Raw genomic sequence first — 13190 nt, forward strand, 5'->3', positions numbered from 1 at the left:
AGACTATTTAAGGCCTTTCTTAAAGGCACCTTTCTTTTACGCCGTCCGATTAAGGACTCAAGCTTTGTCTGCCATGCCCCCTTACTTGATCTTCCATAAGGACAGGGTCTCGCTCCGCATGAACCCTTTCTTTTTACCAAAAGTAGCTTCTGAATCAAACATTAATCAAACTATTAATCTGCCTGTTTTCTTTCCAAATTTTCAGAACAAGGGTGAATATAAGCTGCATTTGCTAGATGTTCACAGACAACTTTGTTTTTATTTACACAAAACAAAGCCCTTTCGTAAGTCTGACCAGTTATTTGTGTCCTTCACTAAACCTCTTCTAGGTAAAGCCATCTCCAAGGTTTTTTTATTTAGATGGATTACACAATGTATTTTGCAAATTTATAAAGACAAAGGTCTGTCCCCGCCTGGTCCTGTTAAAGCTCATTCTACCAGATCAATGGCGACTTCTCCTGCTTTTTGGTCTAGGGTTTCACTGGATGACATTTGTGCGGCAGCATGTTGGGCAAGGTCGCATACTTTCATTTCTCATTATAAGTTAGATTTGATCTCTAGAGGGAGAGCATCAACTTTGGCTCTGCGGTACTCAGGAATATCCTTCCATGAGGGCCTCCCAGGAGTTTTAGTAGCTGGGACCTCTGTCCCACAGGTTGCAGATCAAATGAAGTTAACTACTCCAGATAAAGAAGTTATGTACTCACCCTAACGTTCCATATGAGTAGTTATACTTCATTTTTCTGCAACCGTCCCACCTTCCTTCCTGTGAACCTGTTCTAGCCTGTTCTAGGTTTGTTATAAAATTGAGTTGCTCATTGGTTGAGTAGTGGCAAACTTGATCTGAGTGAAGGTAGGAGATGGTGAAGGGTTATGGGTAAGGGGGAGGAGCTTTGCGCTCAGAGCAGATGTTTGAAAAGTTGCCGGCTCGGATCCGATATGGATCCGAATACCCACAGGTTGCAGAAAAATGAAGTATAACTACTCAGATGGAACGTTATGGTGAGTACATAACTTCTTTTTTCTTGGAGATGCTTTACATGTACATGGGCACTTGCACAAAATAAGAGTGTAGAGGGCAGCAGAGATATAGGTCTCAACGAAGGCAAAGGACAGCAAAATATCTGCTTAAAAAATTTGTAGTGTGCATTTTCTCTGCTTTACTCTTGAATTGGAGGGATTGTATGATAGTTTGGTTCACTGGCTCAGTAAAAGTTAAAAGTAAGGTTTTGTTAGGGTAATCTTGTATATAGACTGTTCATAAAATCATCTCACCATGAAACTGAATTTTAATATCACTTCCCCAAAATATTCCAATAACTTTCTTGGGTGGCGTAAGCCAGGGAACCTTGTTGGCTAGGCTTATGTAGGCCCTTGGCCCGATAGCCTAGTACCGACCTATGAACCTAAGATCTTATCAGATGTTACTTAGTATCATTGCTAAGGACCCAAAGCTGAGAACAGTGCTTTTTTGATTCTTATAATGCAGAATGGCTCTGAGAAATGTGTACACAACCTGGTGTAGTGGCACAAAGCTTGCCTAAATCCATTTCTTAGGACACATGAGAATATAACACAGTGCATTGTACAAGAAGGGAAAAGATGACTTTGTAGTCTACATTTAATAGGGAAAGCAGTCATAGGAAATGAGCAAAAGGAAAGCCTTCGTTTTCTTAAACACTAAGACCAGGAAAGTATAATCATAACAGGAGGAAGTGGCAGGCCTTTCTGAAGACATTTACCTTATTCAGGAAGAGACTCAAAAAGAATTCATGGCAGACTCGAATAATACCCTAAGCCACCATTTTAGGAGACCTTTCCATTTTAACCTAATTTTAGCAGTGATTTCCCTTGAAATGTGTTAGCTCTAGAACTGTTGGGGGGGTAATTTAGGAGAGGTTTAGGGCCTGTAATTCAGTAGCTAAGATCACTAAAATACTTGTATGACTGGATCTTTTAAGCGGACTTATTTCCTCAGAATTATGTGAGATCTCCCTGCCTTTCTGCTTTATCAGTGCTTATATTCTTGGCTGAACAATACGGAAACAAGATCAAAGGAAAATTTACTTATTCAAAATGTGGTGTTATAGAAGAATCCTGTGTGTGCTGTGGATAGGGAGACGTACCAATAAGTCGATCATAGAGGAAATTAAACCCAAAATGGCATTCAAAATACAAATGATGAAACTGCATTTGTCGTACTTTGGTTACATGGTTCAAAGGGAAACATCACTGGAAAAGGATATCATGAGTGGAAAGACTGAGGGTACAAGGTGCAGAGGAAGACTGCAAATGACATGGATCAATACAATCACAACGATGACAGGTCGGACGTTGGAGGATCCCATCAGACTAGCACAAAACCGAACCCTTTTTAATTCATTAGTCTATCAAGTCACCGAGACTTGAACTCGAGTTGATGGGACATAACAACAGTACACATTCTGATAAGTTCTTGTGTTTTACGAGGATTCTAGTGAAAGGTTGGGCCAAAGGCTGGGATGATATTTAAAGTTTTGAGGATAAGTAGTGCCTTGATGCATAAAGGGCATAGGTTGGTCCATCCTGGAACATCAAACCTGATAAACAAACCATTAAAACATATAAAGCTGCTTGCTGTTCTGTTAAACAGAATGTTCATGTCTAATTTACACTTTCAAGTTGAGTGATATGTTTAAACAGTTCGAATCACAATGAAAATGGACAACACAGATGCCAAGTTATTTTTTAGAACATAACTCTTAATTTTCCCCTCTGAAGAACATGGCATCATTTCTGTTTTTCTTTTAACTCGTATATCTATTTCTGTTTAGGTCCTTTTCTGGTAATTCCATGGCAATATCCCTTACTCTTCCACTAAAGGACAATGGAAGTAACCAGTGTCTAAATTTTAACCCAGATTTTCAGCTTTCCTAGGACTTATTTTCATCAAATACAAGCAGAGTCCTGTAGTTCAAAACCATTCTCGGCTGACACTGAAAAGGGTGAACAAACTAGCTGAGTTTTCAAGACACTTGAGATTAGTTTTTGAGCATCCAGGCTGCATAGACACCACTGAGACTCACATACTTCGTTCACATCTACAACATGAAGTTCATAGTCATTGCCAGACGCGGAAAGTGCTACAAACAGCCATGCAGCAAGTAAAAAAAAAAAGTGCTGCAATAAGTCTCCCACAAACAAAACATGGAATTACGAATGTAAAATTGCCAAAGATTCCAAAGACAACCACAAGGCATTCTATAGTTATGTCAAGAATCTAAATGGCAATGCTCAGATATGCTCTGAGCTACAACAGAATGGCATTAAATAAACTGATCCCAAGGATATTGCCAATATGTTGGCAGATTGATTTAGTGCCAACTTCACCCCCTAAAGTGCCCATCTCATACCAAAAGATTGCCAAATTCCGGTAATCATGGCCACACAGGTAGAAACCGCACTCTCCAAAGCTAAGAATACAGCATCCATGGGACCAGATGACATCCTGGGCTGTGTACTACATGAACTACAAAATGAACTGGCACCTCACCTAAGTGTCATGTTTAATCATAGCCTCACCGTGTTCCTATTAGATGACCAAAGACACATTCTTTCGAATGGGTCTTGGTCGAACTTGAAAAGACGAAAAGGCAAAATGATGAAGCGGCATATAAGCAAATTCTTTCCCTGGGAAAGAAATTGCTTGGCCACATCCGTTACTTTGCCGTTTTCGTCACTGTAGTGCGATCTTGGAGTTGGTATATTTAAGTAGGGGAGGTATGGGGGGCGAAGCCCCCCCACTTTATTTTATGTTTTAAGTGTTTTTTGTTCTTAGCATTTGAGTTTGTAAGCTTTCGCTTACATGGGGTCGATAAATCATTGTTCGCTTTTCTAAGCGTTCGATGATTTAATATAGATCCACCTCACCTCAGGCTTTGTGCCCACTGAGTGGCACACAGCTGCAGTTATCCCACTCCACAAGGGCGGAACCAGTCTGATGAGACTGATCTGCAAGGGCAACGCATTATCATGGAACTTATAAACAAAGACATTGGCAACCTTCAAACACTGGATCCCACCCAGTTTGGGATTGTAAGGGGTCGATCTTGTCTCCTGAACCTGATTGACTTCTTTAAATCAGTCTCCAGAGCTGTGGATGAGTGAAGGCGGTCCACACAGCCTATCTGGACCTTGCCAAGGCCTTTGACACCATCCCCCACTCTGGAATCATAGATAAACTTACTAAGCTGGGCATAAATCCCTACGTCACTCGATGGGTTGCCAACTGGCTTACTGACAGAATCCAAACTGTAAAAGTAGCTGACTCCAAATCCAGCTCCAGAGAAATGACAAGTGGAGTACCTCAGGGTTCAGTCCCGGGACCACTCTTGTTTGGCATCTACTTCTCTGAAGTACAGGCCAACACTAAGGGACTCTGGCTAACAAAGTTTGCAAATGACTGCAAACTGGGAGCCATTATTGAATCCCCAAATGATGCGGCTATTCTACAAAAGGGCCTTACAGAAACAGATGCTTGGTGCCAGAGCCATGGGCTCAAGCTTAATGCCAAGAAATGTATAGTTATCCCCTTTGGGAAAAACCATGTACCTATGAATTACCACATAGGTGGCAGTACACTAAACACCGAAAGTGTGATGACAGACGTAGGGGCACAGGTGGACGGTGGTCTCACCTTCGATAACCACATCGCCACAACAGTCAGGAAATCCTTCTATGTGACACACCTCATCACTAAGGGCTTTTCATCCAGAAGAAAGGAGGTCATTGTCCCACTGTACTCATCCCTCATTAGACTCATTATAGAGTACAACGCCCCATTTGATATGTACCTCACAAGACATCTGCAACAGAATACAGAAGGCCACAGAAATACCTCACTAAAAGAATCACAGGCGTAAAGCAGATGCCCTATGCTGACAGTCTAAAAAAACTCCAGCTATACTCTGCGGCATGTCTTCTACTCAGAGCAATCTCTGCTTAACATATAAGGCCAAGTCAAACCCAGAGCTGTTGGACTTGCTCCACTTAAAGAAATCCCAATCCCTCAGAGTCACATGCTCCAGGGATCAGAACATGCTGGAGGGATAGGTTCCTGACCCAGAGACTCTCCATACTCTGGAATAGACTGCCCATACATGTCAAGCTGAGCACCTCCTTGGCCCTCTTCAAAAGAAACCTTGACGATTGGATGGGAGATGGAAAATTCACTCCGGGGATCACGTCATTCGCCCTGCTAGACAGGGGTGCAGGGAAGTAAATATCGTGGGAAGAAATATCCAGGGAATTGTTATGGCTAGTCTTGTATAGGCCCTAGGTCCGATAGCCTAGTACCAACCTATGAACCTATGAGTTAAAAGTCCCAGTGAAAAAAGTAACTGCACACTTCACAATCATTTGAGAAAATGGAACAAAAAGTAAAAAAGAACATAAAATAAATTGCCATCCCTCTACAGTTCACTGCTAATACTGTTAATGCATTATATTGCACAGTAGCAAGATTCAAGATAGACTTGCTGCAGACATCTTATTTAATAAAGAAAATGATCCATCATTGTCTCCTAAACTTCCTCCTACTTTTGTTGCTGATCCACCACCCTGCACTCCATACTGACTCAGTATAAACTTTACAGCGTAATCATTTTCCTTGGACTGGAGACCCTTCTCACTTCTCATCAGCCAGCTGCTGACTGATGAAATTGCATACCTTCTTTTCTGTTATTTTCTGTGAGGCTTCAGACAAGTGACTATAGTAATGCCATTTCTTAAGATGCTGATCTCAAGATTTTCACTTATCATTTGTGGCCCCCGGTTCATGATTTGTGTCAGTGTCACTGAACCGTTTTGTCAGTTGTCATTTTACACAGTGTCAGCAAAAGTGACATTTTTCAGACAAATTATGCAGTGAACCTTCAGACTTCATGATGTAGGAGTCTAAGATGCGAATTCTGAAGGGTTTTATCCACAATATTACTAACTGCCGAAGTTATGAGTCTACGTTTAATTTGGAGAACATTTTACAATAACTTTACTGACGTTTAATACTTGTACAACAAATTTGCAAAAAATCCATATGGGGCACCTCACATCATGAATAACTGTACTGTCCCTCCACATTTCCATCACAAAAAAAGTGATGCCATACAGAAAACAATTTTCACCATGACTGAAAAATCACTTTTTAAGAGGGAATTGCACAGTAACACTTATGTAGACCACTAATATGAATGTTCTGAATGTGTTGACCCAAAATATACTTTGGAGAACATCTCGTTATAACTTTACTGAAGTTCAACATTTTTATACCAGACTTTGCAATTATCCATGACAAGACCTCACCTCATGAACATTTATACTGACCTTGTGCATTTATGACTGAAAAGTGATTTTGGACAAACATTGTGAAAAAGTAATTATTGTGAAATCAGTTTTTAGAGGAAATTGTACTTAATGTTAGACCTCTAAGATGAATATTCTGAAAGCTTTTTTCCAAACTGATATTAATTGCCAAACTTATGAATATGCATTGAAATTGGTGAACATTAGTTAATATTTTGCAAATCTAGTTGGATTTTATCTGTGGACCCTCACTTCTTGATGACTTGCTGTACTTTCAGCTTATTTATAACAAACATCGATATTGGGCAGGAAGATGCATAACAAATGTGAATTCACCTTTTTTCCTTCTGAAATCCCCTTTTGAGGTGAAATTGCAGTGATGTTTCAGACTTTATGATGTAGCCTCAAGACATGGGTTATCTTGAAGGTTTTGTCACAGACTTTCAACCCTTACACTGAACAAAGTTGTTGGGGAACATCAGTACTTGGTTTGAATCCTGGATCTAGTCATTACCAATATGAGTGACTGGTGTTCCACACCTGAAGTCAATGCCTCCTTGGTCCACTCTGACCATAAAAGGAAACCATGGTAAACAAATTTCTCCAAAGCCAACTTCATGCTTCTTAAGACAGAAGTGATGAACTTCATGACACCTATGCAGATGGACAATACAGTTACGACTGCTGAATCCTACACAATTGCACTTTATAAGCACTTACATGAGTGCATGGATTGTGCTATCCTAAACAGAACCAAGACGCTATCCTCCAAAAAAAAGGAAGCCAATCTGGTGGTCCCCTGCCGTAAACAAACTGTACAACAGAAGGAAGAAACTCTTGCAAAAGAGAGTAAAATCCCACGAGTGGAGTAGCTCCCTGGTCAGCCTCAGTAAGAAGCTGCGATCCTTGATAAAATTCTCCAAAGCTAGTTACGAAAACAAAATCACCACTGATTCTAAAGACAACAACAAAACATTCTATAGCTATGTCAACAATCTCAATGGCAACACTCAGATCTGCTCTGAGCTACAGCACAATGACACTAAATATACAGACCCAACTGATATTGCCAACATCCTGGCAGATAGGTTCAGTGCTAACTTTACCCCCCTCTCACCCCCTAAAGAACCCATTTCTATACCGGAAGAATGCAAAGTTCCTGTAATCATGGCTACACAGGTAAAAACCACACTCTCCCATTAGCCTGATGAGCCTGATCTGCAAAGCCATGGAACGTATCATCATGGAACCTATAAACAAAGACATTGGTAATCTCCAAACTCTGGATCCCACCCAGTTCGGGTTTGTAAAAGGCAGATCATGTCTCCTAAACCTGATAGACTTCTTTGAAGCAGTCACCAAATCCGTAGACAAGGGTAAGGTGGTTCACACAGCCTATTTAGAGCTTGCCAAGGCTTTCGACACCATCCCCCACTCTGGAATTATAGATGAACTCACTAAACTAGGTATAAATCCCTATGTCACAAGATGGGTTGCCAACTTGGCTCACTGACAGAACCCACACTGTGAAAGTAGCAGACTCCAAATCCGACTTCAGACCAGTGACAAGTGGAGTACCACAGGGTTCAGTCCTGGGTCCTCTCCTGTTTGGTATCTACTTCTCTGAAGTACAGGCTAACACAGAAGGTCTTTGGCTAATGAAGTTCGCAGGTGACTGCAAACTAGGAGCCATAATCAAAACTCCTAACGATGTGGACATCCTAAAAAAGGGCCTCACTGAGACAGATGCCTGGTGTCAAAGCCATGGCCTCAAGCTCAATGCCAAAAAGTGCATTGTCATCCTCTTTGGTAAAAACTCTGTACCCATGAACTACAACATAGTCGGTAGTATACTTAACAACGAAAGTGTGATGAGACCTTGGGACACAGGTGGACAAGTAGTCTCTCCTTTGATAATCACATCGCCACAGTAGTCAGGAAGTCTTTCTACGTGGCACACCTCATCACAAAAGGTTACTCATCCAGAAAAAAAGAGGTCATTGTTCCCCTCTACTCATCACTCATTAGACCCATTATAGAGTACAATGCCCCTTTTGGTATGCACCTCACAAGACATCTACAACAACTGGAAAGGCCGCAGAAATTCCTTACAAAGAAGATTACCGGCCTCAAACAGATGCCCTATGCAGACCGTCTCAAAAAACACCAGCTTTACTCCATCGCATATCGCCTACTCAGAGGTGATCTCTGCCTAACATACAAAGCTATGTCAAACCCAGAGCTGTTGGACATGCTCCACTTAAAGAAATCCCAATCCCTCTGAGCTACACGCTCTAGGGACCTAAACCTTGTCACCACATTAAACAGAACATGCCGGAGGGATAGATTCCTGTCCCAGAGACTTCCCATACTCTGGAATAAACTACCTATCTATATCAAACAAAGCTCCTCATTAGCACTCTTCAAGAAAAATCTTGATGACTGGATGGGAAATAGGAAATTCACCCTGGGGATCACCTCTGTGGCTCTGCTCGACAGTGGCGCAGGAAAATAATTTTCTTGGGTGGCAAAAGCCAGGGTACCTTTTTGGCTGGGCTTGTATAGGCCCCAGGGCCGATAGCCTAGTACCTACCTCTGAACCTATGAACTCATATACAGAGTGTGGGCCTGACACAATAGTAAAACTCAAGTTAATTTTTACAGACTGTCTTGTATGCTGTGGGCTATTAATTTTTCTCATAGCGTTTTCTCCAGTCATACGTCTGTATTAATTTTTACTTACATATTTATTTTATTAATTTTACGTACTTATTTTTTAATTTAATGTAATGTATTTATTTTTTTTATTTATTTTGCTTTTGTTAACCAGGATTGTCGGACTGGACATGACATCCCCTTTTCAGCAGAGACCTGAGGAAAAAAGCTCCACATGAGAAATAACAATAGCAATATAATACATTTGTTTTAAATGACATATGGTAATAGTAATGTATAGAAAGAGCATACATGCTACATACATGAACAAAATATAGCATACAAGTGTTTACATATAAAATTCAAATTTTTTACATGTGAAAAAGCAAGTGTGCATTAACAGTGTTGTTTTCATGCTGCATAAAATCATTTGTTTGAGAGTATGGGAAATTTATAACTGCATTTCAGCATTTGACAGTCCCAAATGGTTGCTTTATTCTTGTTTCTGAAGTTCAGGTTTCACAGGTCTCCAGTTTTGTAGCAGTAACCAAGCCCAAATATTTATTTTATCAGTAATTACTGACAGCTATTGAAATGGGACAATAAATGAGGATTTCTTGTCGTATTTGTAACAGCAGTTGTGTGCAAATCAATTTGGGTGATTAAAAAAATGATATACATGTTTTTTATGTATGGTATTTTAAACACGTATATGACTACATTCTTTTAAGTAAAGTACATGTACAGTTCTGTGGAATTTTAATATTCAGAATGTTAACTGCATGATACAAGTAATTCAAGACACTTTCAGAACCGATTCACTGGAGGCTTAAAATTATTAAAATGTAGTTATTAAAATGTTTATGAGAAATTTAGATGTTCACAAGTATAATTCGGGTTGAGCAATTCAGTGACCTGTATTGGTGTATCTTTGAACAGCTTATTAGTACCCAAAGATGGAGTGAATCAAAGTGCTAAAGATTTTGCATCTTGTCTGGAATGTGGGTAACTTTATCCAGCATCATTCTGTGTTGCTTTCTCTCTGTTAATTTTTGAGTCTGTCTCCCCTTGATCATCCAGCCCCTGTCCCACATTAACCTGTTTATTCCCCTTCATCCCGGAATCCTAGGGCACTAGGTACTGGAGTCAAGGACTATGGACTGTTATCCTGATGGGAGTCAGGACATTTTTTTCTTTCTCTTTCTAATCCCTACCTCTATTGGCCAGCAAGACTAGTACATTATATACTACACTAGGCTATAATGTAGATTCATGCTTCTGTACAGCCACTTTGCCAAGTGAAAGAGATTTGTTGTAGATGGCAGACTTGGAGCCTCACATTGTGCCTTCTGACATAAAGTCTACATCTGCAATCAGACCCAGAAGTAGGAAGCATAGGAACCCCTTCCCTAGAATGGGCAGGCTCACTTCACTTCATCCTCAGCTGGTTTCTCCAACACCCAGGAAGCTAATAAAGTTATTTGTCAACACATATTTATTTATGTATGCAGACTGTGTGTGTGTGTGTGTGTGTGTGTGTGTGTGTGTGTGTGTGTGTGTGTGTGTGTGTGTGTGTGTGTGTGTGTATGTGTCTATACAGATATCACTCTAATATATATATATATATATATATATATATATATATATATATGTGGGTGTACCTGTAAAAAAAAAAAAAAGCCCACAGACCACATCACTAAGACGACATTACATCACCGAAACCTGAGTTTTTCGAACATCCACGTTGCCGAAAGTTTAGCCCGGCATGTGTGTTTGTTACATGATGGCCACCTGGATACTTTCCCTGGGAAAACGTTCACAAATGTGGTTATTCGATAAACTCAGGTTTTGGTGATGTCGTCTCAGCGATGTGCTCTTCGGGTAAGTGGGCTTTGTTCTTTTCAGGTAGACCCATGATAAATATATATATATATATATATATATGTGTGTGTGTGTGTGTATATCATCTATATATATTCATATATGTTGACACTTGTCTCTGCAACATAACTGAATTGCTTTACATATTGATTGACAGGATGTTTGGTTGAATGCTTGTGTGGCTGACTTCCAAATGTTTAACAATAATAAGTGGTGAGGCTGGGAGTTGGTGTGCAAGTGTGCGTGTTTTTGGATTGGGGTAGGGACATGGTAACAGGATAGATTTAGTTTGCGTGTGATTTGAGTGTTTAGGGTTAGACTCGGGGTTAGGTTAAGGGATAAGTGTGTATGTGAGTGTGTACACGTGGTCAGTGTCTAAGCTGTTTTGTATAGTGGTAGTGTTATGGGAAGGGCTTTTTGGAGATATGCTGCTTGAAAGGATTAGGGGCAGGGTTTAAGGGTAGCACATATTACTAGGATGGAGCAGGTGGTCTAATTATATACAGTAGTTCTAAGATCACGTGTCAGGGAAAGGACATATTTCCCAACCCCAAGAATTGTGCGATCTTGGACACCTGTCAGCAGTTTGCATAGCTGAACAAATTCTACCAACCAAAGGTAGGGTTGAAAAAATTAAGTATCCCTATATATAAAACGTGTGTATATATATATATATATATATATATATATATATATATATATATATATATATATATATATATATATATATATATATATATATATATATATATATATATATATATATATATATATATATATATATATATATATATATATATATATATATATATATATATATATATATATATATATATATATATATATATATATATATATATATATATATATATATATATATATATATATATATATATATATATATATATATATATATATATATATATATATATATATATATATATATATATATATATATATATATATATATATATATATGTGTATATATATATATATATATATATATATATATATATATATATATATATATATATATATATATATATATATATACATACATATATATATATATATATATATATATGTATATATGTGTATATATATATATATATGTGTGTGTATATATATCTATAGATATATATATATGTGTGTGTGTATATATATTTGTATATATATATATATATATATATATGGGTCTATCTGAGTTCATCGACATGTTAAAATGTCGAAAACGAATTAACCGACACGAGAATGTCGAAAGTCACGTCACCAAGGCCAGAAGATCGACGAGGCAGAAGACCGACGGAAGAAGACACCGACGCTGAGAAGCTGCGATGGGGAAAGGATATGTAAGTCTGCGGTAGTGACGGACGATAGGGTGCGAGTAAGGTAAGTGTGCGATGCTGGTGTTTAGTAGGGGTAGGGTGGGATAAGTGAGTTAGGGTTAGAGGCGGGTTAGGTGAGTGTGCGAGTAAGGTAAGTGTGCGATGTTGGTGTTTTGTAGGGGTAGGGGTGGGATAAGTGAGTTAGGGTTAGGGCGCGGGTTAGGTGAGTGTGCGAGTAAGGTAAGTGTTCGATGTTGGTGTTTTGTAGGGGTAGGGGTGGGATAAGTGAGTTAGGGTTAGGGCGCGGGTTAGGTGAGTGTGCGATAGTGACGGACCTTAGGGTAAGGGTTTGGGTCAGGGTTGTGGATAGTTGTGTATGTATGGGTTAGTGTTTGTTTGTAAGGATTTTGGTGTGCTTGTGTTGTGTGTGTGAGTGTTGGATAGGGGATGTGTTTTGTTTGTTGGTATGTTGTGTCGGGTGTATGCGATGTCGTGTTTGTGAACTGTCGATCTTCTGGCGTCGGTTATATGAGTTTCGCTGTTTTGGTGTCGGTTATTTCGTTTTCGGTATTTTAAAATGTCGATGAACTCAGATAGATCCATATATATATATGTATATATATATAAAATTTCTGAGCTGTCTCTGAAAAGGAGTGCAGTGGTATCAAATGTGTAGAAAATGAAACAAAAAATTAAATGCACGCGCATGCATGTGCTCGCACAAAAACACACACACAAAACCAATACACACAAGAAAACAACAAAACACGTTCCTGTTTTGTTTAGGGAGGGGATGATGTACATGCAGTATGAATGTTACTTTGGAGTCTGGCAGTATAGTTTACAGCACAGGTGCCATCTGGGAACATGCCAATATGTTTGAGTAGCTTTTTGAATACTACCATATTCCAGGATTACCTTAGCTGAATTCCTGTCAGTATATAGCAATGTACTGGTGAAATTGTAATTTCTGCAGAATGTATCTTTTAT

General features: G+C 39.1%; 1 protein-coding gene across 2 annotated transcripts in view; it reads left to right on the forward strand.

Moving 5' to 3' along the window:
• Window positions 1–13190, forward strand: part of RMDN1 (regulator of microtubule dynamics 1) — a 450051-nt gene that overhangs the window by 372047 nt on the left and 64814 nt on the right. The gene's annotated exons all lie outside the window — the stretch shown is intronic.

The sequence above is a fragment of the Protopterus annectens genome, chromosome 3.part0, assembly GCF_019279795.1.
Source record: "Protopterus annectens isolate FY-2018-M chromosome 3.part0, PAN1.0, whole genome shotgun sequence".
NCBI lineage: Eukaryota > Metazoa > Chordata > Ceratodontiformes > Protopteridae > Protopterus > Protopterus annectens.